At 38.2% G+C, this 6,998-nt stretch overlaps 1 protein-coding gene across 1 annotated transcript in view; it reads right to left on the reverse strand.

Moving 5' to 3' along the window:
* Positions 1 to 486: 486 nt before the first annotated feature.
* Positions 487 to 6,998, reverse strand: part of LOC102792973 (potassium channel subfamily K member 1-like) — a 35,959-nt gene continuing 29,447 nt past the window's right edge. The window contains exon 4 of the mRNA XM_087844735.1: positions 487 to 577. The gene's annotated coding sequence lies outside the window, so the exon portion shown is untranslated. The remainder of the gene's footprint in view (positions 578 to 6,998) is intronic.

The following is a 6,998-nucleotide window of genomic DNA, read 5'->3' on the forward strand; positions in this document are numbered from 1 at the left end:
AAAGGAGACTGGTTTAATTTCGCATGCTACAGTAGCATTGTTTAAGATCTTGGAGCAACTGTGTTAGCACGCAATTTTCTGTAGCCTCAGTGTGGCCGTGTCTGATGAAAACAGACAGGCACAGGGTAAACCACGGAAGCTGTACCATCAGGGGTGAAATTTCCAGTGGGGTTAGGGGGTTATGACCCCCCCCCCCCCCCCCCCCCCCCCCCCCCCAATAATCAGACCCAACCAATATAACCCCTCCAATAAAATTATCTTGCATAAATATCCTGTTGATTTTCTTTACTCATTTCCGTTATTACCAGCAAAATAGTTGCATGTTTAATAATCTGGGAATTTACCCAGATTTATTTAGACAAAGATCTCAACCCCCCCAATGTTCAGCACAAAGTTACTCTGACATGTACCATTAATATCTGAGGAAAGAACCGGAGATCCTGTTGTCTGTCTGTCTGACAGGAGAGCATCTGTCTATCCTATGGGATCCTCACTGGCTTGATAATGCATTGCTGTTAGATTTGTTCTCACACACCCTCTTCCTCTTTTTTTTTCTTCTTCACAGCACAGGGTCTTCCTGCAGAAAAAAACAAAACAGTCTGACTGTAATTCAATCAGATAGCTCTTACTGGAATGCTAATGTGACACGATGCCCCCTAAAGTGCATTACCAGTGTTATCCTACTCCTCCCTCGGCCATATCAGGCTAATATGCTTTCAAGTTTCTTTTTTAGGAATTCCAGGGGATGCACTGATGAACCAGCTGCCCAATTTGGAACCAAAATGTTTAAAAATAGAAACATAGTTGGAAAGGTTAGTAAATTGGCCATTTGAGGCCAGATACTTGTATAGTGTTATATTTCATAATCCATCTATCTATCTATCTATCTATCTATCTATCTATCTATCTATCTATCTATCTATCTATCTATCTATCTATCTATCTATCTATCTATCTATAACTTTCAGCATGTTTGTGACTCTAAGCCTCAAGTCCACTGATCCATAATAAAAAATATGAATTTTGGTGGTGGGGGAAAAAGGCAGTTTGAGCAAGCAATAACCAAACATAGGCGAAGGTGTGATAGTGAATACACCAACAGAAAGGGACAGTATGTTGGAGTTCTACTAAAAAAATCATCATAAAGAAGAAACTTGTCACCGAGCACTAGAGTTGTGTTTTGAAGCATTCTTAAAAGTGTGTCATCTGAAATATCGCAGAGGAATAAACCACATGAGAATATGCCTACATAGGTAACAGGCAATAGTGTGCCCATGGCTTTGGTCTCAAAACATATGTAAACAATAGGAAAAGGGGCACCATCAAAATTTTGGTGAAAGCTTGGGCTTGCTTTTCCCCCTCAAAAGATTCAGCACAGTCTAAACAATTCATCAGATGTTACTGAAGTAAAGATTCTCAGCTTTAACTGAGTTTAATATATATAATTACATTAGCTTCGTCAGTATTACAGCTATTTTTATACAAAGCCTCAAAGTAAGTGGATATACTAGCATGATTTTTTTTTTCCAACTTTAATTTTTTTTTATTAATTTTAGTTAACATTAAAAGAAAAAAAACACAGTAAAGAAAATTACAAACCAACAAACATACAAACAGTTTACATTTCTTTTCCATCTATTCCATGCACATTTCTTGTTGTGTTGTTTTCTTGGTGCCACTTCGGAATGCTTTCCACTAAATAATGAGGGGAGTTGTCTATCAGGTGAGGCGAGTAATTTGTCAAATTACTTTTGAGTCTCTGAAAATGGAAGATTATGTATAAAAAACAGCTACAATCTCCAAAAAGTTCATTCTAAATTTCTGTAAAACCCTGTGATCAATCACATCTTCATCATTTGTGTTAAAACTTTAAAACTGTTTGAAAAACGTAACCACAGTAAACTATGTTAAATTACTTTCTACACCCAGTGTCAGAGGACATAAAGGAGTGGACTTACTGGCATTCCCAGAGAGTGCCTACATCTGGGTTCAATTTAACACATAATGAGGAATAGCTGTGACACTCTGAAATCAGAGGTCCTTGATATTAACATGTGTCAAAAAGGGAGGGCACGGTGTTTTATGGGAAATTCATTCCAGCTCTTGCCTCACTGAAGTAAAACTTAGAATAAGCAAGTTAAGACCTTTAAACTGCTACAGATGTCCTTTTAAAATAAGTATGATCAAGTGTGTTAAATCTGATGCTAAGAAACCACAACTCTGTTTTATACCAGTGAATTAAGACTGCCACTGTAATAAAAAAAAATGCAAACAAGCCACAAAGAGAATAGTTCATTTCCTGTTTTATTATATTATTGACTGCAGTTTTGTTGTATCAAACAGGACAGACGGTATATCTTGACTTAAAGCTGACACCACAAGAAGTGCTAGGAGTCATCTTTGATGGTTTTATTGAAGTGGGGCACATTAACCATTTTCTTAAAAAAAAAAAAAAAGGTTAATGTGCCCCATTAACCCCCAAAATCCCCAACAAAATGATTCATGAACTAAAACATTACAGACTCCTATTGTGTGTAGAACATTAACTGCAGACAAGAAGGACAGCTTGGTTTAACTTCCCCCACAGTAAAATACTGAAGCCAAAATTGTACTTTTAACAGTTTTTGCTGGTAGTTTTAAAACAAATAAGGACTTGTTTAAATCAAGGTAATTACAACCAGGATGCTATATTTATAAAATATTTATAAAGTCATTCTATTGCTTAAATTCAAATTGTTTCTTCAATTTGAGAGTCTTGACTTTGATTTAGTACAGTTTCAAAAATGCACAGTAATGTTACCAAAAACTTCCAAAACAAAACTTTTACTCAGTGTCCTTTGTTTCCCGGACAACAGCACTTCCTACCTCACATTTTCAACCAGTGTCTATACTCCATAAAGCAGATGGCAGGATGAGGTAGAAAGAATTTTACTCAGTGTGGAACGGGGGTCAGTCTTACTGCTAGCAAGGGATGAGGTGGAGGAAGGTCAGACATCAGAGCAGAAAGTAAAAGGTCAGAGGAAGACACTGCAGCTTTTGAGGAGCCTAAGCAGGCACCTGCCATCCAGAATAGGAAAAACTGAAACAAACACACACACACAGAGAGAAACATTCTTTAGCAAATCACAGATCCTTACTGGTTTCCTAGTTAGAGCCAGTTCAGTAGGTTTAGACAGATTCAAGATTAGGCAGTTCATTAAAGTAACAAATGACCTAGAGTTCTCTGATAAGGGGGAAAAGAATAAAGTGAGAGCTTAAACAGAATGAAACCAAATAAGATACCAAATCCCACAACTTCAGAGACCTAAGTTATTCAATAAATTTTGTCCACAACAGACATTGGGTGTCATTAACTTGCCCCTGCTCGGGCTATTTAACAGCTGGCATTTTCTCCTTGTGACCTTTAACCTTCAGGCTCTAACATCTGGCCCCCCTCTACCTGATCTCCTGACTCCTGACTTAGCATGACTCCACTTCCACAGTTTTGAGTAAACTATCTTTTTGCCTCACTCAGTCAGTAGAGAAAATCAGAAACTGAAATTTTTGGGGGCATAACAGACAGAACAGACCAGACTTCACTTTAGCTTTTTAGACCAAGCTAATTATAGGAGCTGCTCTTAGATTGGGACCCTCATTGCATGTCAACTCTTAATGAATGCAATATATTCTGTTTTATTACTGTGCTGCTTTAACTTCATTGATGGAAAAATTACAAAAGTGTAACGATCAGATTGTATATGTTCAGTGAAACCTGCAGTTGTTTTACTGAGTTAAAGTGAGTTAAGTCAAAAACTCACTGCAGATTGATTATCTGTTCAACTGGCATCATTACATGTCCTTATCCTCCTCATCTTACATCCATGTTGTTCTTTATATTCAAGAGCATAAAGAACAAGAAAAAAGAAAGAAAAAGTCTATTTATTGATTGTCATGTTTCGGTGACTGCTAAACTAATGTGTGGACTAACAAATATTTTAAGCTCCTATTTCCCATCTCATCCTGTGGTCTGTCTCTGAATTATTGTTCTAAACTTTCAAGCAATTTGTAAAATTGGTAAACAATGTATTGTGAAAGACCTTACTACTTTTCTCTTTACATGTACGGGTCAACAAGTTGACAGTATCTCAGGAAACATATTCCCTTTTCTTTTAGTTTTCATGCTGTTGAAGAGAGAGAGAGAGAGAGAGAGAGAGAGAGAGAGAGAGAGAGAGAGAGAGAGAGAGAGAGAGATCTATATATTGCTCCCATGTTGAATGTAATACTTCAAACAGCAGTGATCATTCACTTCCAGCTGGTTTCACTTTAAGCAGGGAAGCTACACATTCTCAAACCATGAGACTCCTGAAGTTAGAAGGTGAACATGAAGGTCTGGTCATTCTGATACAAGTCAATGTTTGTACTCTGCACAAGCTTGACGTACATGTTGGAATCAAATCATTACAGAGCACAGCTGCAAGTGGTCAGAGAAAACATTTTGGGAGGAATCTAAACAACATAAAGACTGGACACAGTGCAGCTCTGCCAAAGCTTATACTTTGTATAAGCTTTGGCATATACAAAGCTTATACTGCTCAAATTTAAACTTGGTGTGATTTTGCCCATGTTTTTAACATAACTTTTCCTTATGTTAAGATAACTAGCTGGTGGCTGGTGTTGAAATTCAACCATAATTTGACATACAGCCATTAATGAAATGTGGAATATTGTAGTATTTGAACTGTAATAACTTATACAAATTTTTAATTCTCTTAGACAATTTGGCCAAAAAGATCATCAGTCCAACACAATTGCACTAAACAGACATGTAGCTGGACTGAGCAGAGGACAAACAAGTGGGGTACACAATCAGTCAGTCGGTGAATCTGGGTCCTGTGACACAAATTCAACATACATAGAATATTGTTTCTTCCCTAACCTAAATACAGGCTCAAAGTCACAGTAGCACTGCAGCCAAAGGAGCAGTGTGTGATAGGAAAATGCATATCGTGCAAGGCAGTAAGACTGTAAAAGCCTTATATACATAAATGCCTTGAAACCAGGAGGGAAAGCCAATAAAAATGCAGCCTGTGCAAGTTAATATACCTATCAATCACTATCAAAGCTCTAACAAGATGGTCTGATCTTTTTGCTGCAGATCTTAAGTGGTATGAGAATTCGGGTTTCAATTCAGTTCACATTTATTTATATTGCTCAAATTCACTCAAAGTGCTTTATACTATAAGGTAAGATCCTCCAGTATTCTGGAGAAAATAGCAACAATGTAGCAACACCTGATGAGGAAATATTTTGCCAGGGTGAGAAAGAAAAACTCACTTTTGACAGGAAGAAACTTCTGACAAAACAGGGTTTAGTTAGCCAGGCACCTCTAGCCCTCCCCTTTTAAGGGAGGGACTAAGGGGAAAAATGGCATTCTGTAATGCTACAATGAAAAAGAAGTGCTCAATGCATCGCATGAGGTCCTGTAGCAGTATGAGACTTACTAAAATAACTAAGAGAAGGTTCATGATCTCCTGACTATAACCAACTATAAGCTTTAACAAAACTTAAAAAGTAAGTAAGCTAGACTACTTGCTTATTTTTTTAAAGGGCAGCATATAAATGTATTTGCCCAGTTGCATCCCATTGCTTGCAGTCAACATGAAAGAAGCTAGGAATTAACTTATTAATGTCTTTCTTAAAATCTGGATTTCTTATAGGTAAAAGTTCAGTCCTGTTACCCATGCATGAAGACCATGGGGTTCTCTTTTCTGGAGAACTGCTCAGTAGCATATTCATTTGTGCACATGTTCTCCAACACAACATGTCCTGGAGGAGCTTAGATAAGTTACCATAGCAAGGTACCCTGGTGAGCTGTGAACCACCAGTAGTGAAAAATGCAGGATGAAGTCGTAAGTTACCTTCCTAAATCCCCAGTCCTGGGCATGGTCAGTGTTGGGGAGTAACAGAATACATGCACCGCCGTTACGTATTTAAAATACAAAATATGAGTAACTGTATTCCGTTACAGTTACCGTTTAAAAAGGTGGTATTTAGAATACAGTTACTTTGTTGAAATAAATGGATTACACGGCGGAACTCTGTTTCAGGACTGTTTGGGTTTTGTTTGACAGCTACGTTCTGTTGTTCCAGGCGGCAGCGTTACGGTTGCCATGGTTACAGGGTGACGCTCGCTCTCTCTGCGTATTTCCTGGGTGAGAGAGGCCTTTTTGTTGTTGTTGTGCTAAGCTAATAGGCAGAATGCTACAGATATAGCTCTAAAGAATGTAGCATCATAGGCAGTGTAGTCCGTGCTGCAGGGAGAATGGACTGTCATGTGTCTGTGAGCGAGGGAGGGAGAAAAAGGAAAAGTACGAGCTGTCATCGAGCAAAAACGGGAGCTGGAAGCATGTAAATATAATAATAACCACTGCAGCCAAGAAGAGTGCCTGACGAGCCCAGTTGTAAGTAAGCTATTAAGACTCGACTGTACACTGTGTTCGTGTTTTCCTCCAAAAACAATAAGTTCCTTTGGAGCAGCCGTTCAACGCCTCTCTTTGTCTCTGGCAAGCAAAGTTGACCCAGACAACAAAGTAAAGCTATTTTTCGAGCCCGACACAGAATCCACCGTATTAGGCAGAGGTCCCTTTACTACGGTTCGGAGCCGCGGACCTTCAGTAACAGTAATAAATCACAGCAATAGTAGTTGTATTGTTGTTGTTTACAACAGTTGTAGTTGTAAACAGCATGATAATATATTAAGTAATCCAAAGCATTCAGAATACGTTACTCTCATTGAGTAACGTAATGGAATACGTTACAGAATACATTTCGGGGCATGTATTCTGTATTCTGTAATGGAATACATTTTAAAAGTAACCTTCCCAACACTGTACATGGTAAATGCCTCAGTTCCATCTGCTGGTCTATATTAGCTGAAAGATTTGAAATAGCATTCTGGCAAACACGGTCCTTGTTTTGCTATAAACGTGAATGATTACATGAATGCAATCAGAGCATGT

The sequence above is a fragment of the Neolamprologus brichardi genome, chromosome 8, assembly GCF_056152115.1.
Source record: "Neolamprologus brichardi isolate AB-2024 chromosome 8, ASM5615211v1, whole genome shotgun sequence".
Lineage (NCBI taxonomy): Eukaryota > Metazoa > Chordata > Actinopteri > Cichliformes > Cichlidae > Neolamprologus > Neolamprologus brichardi.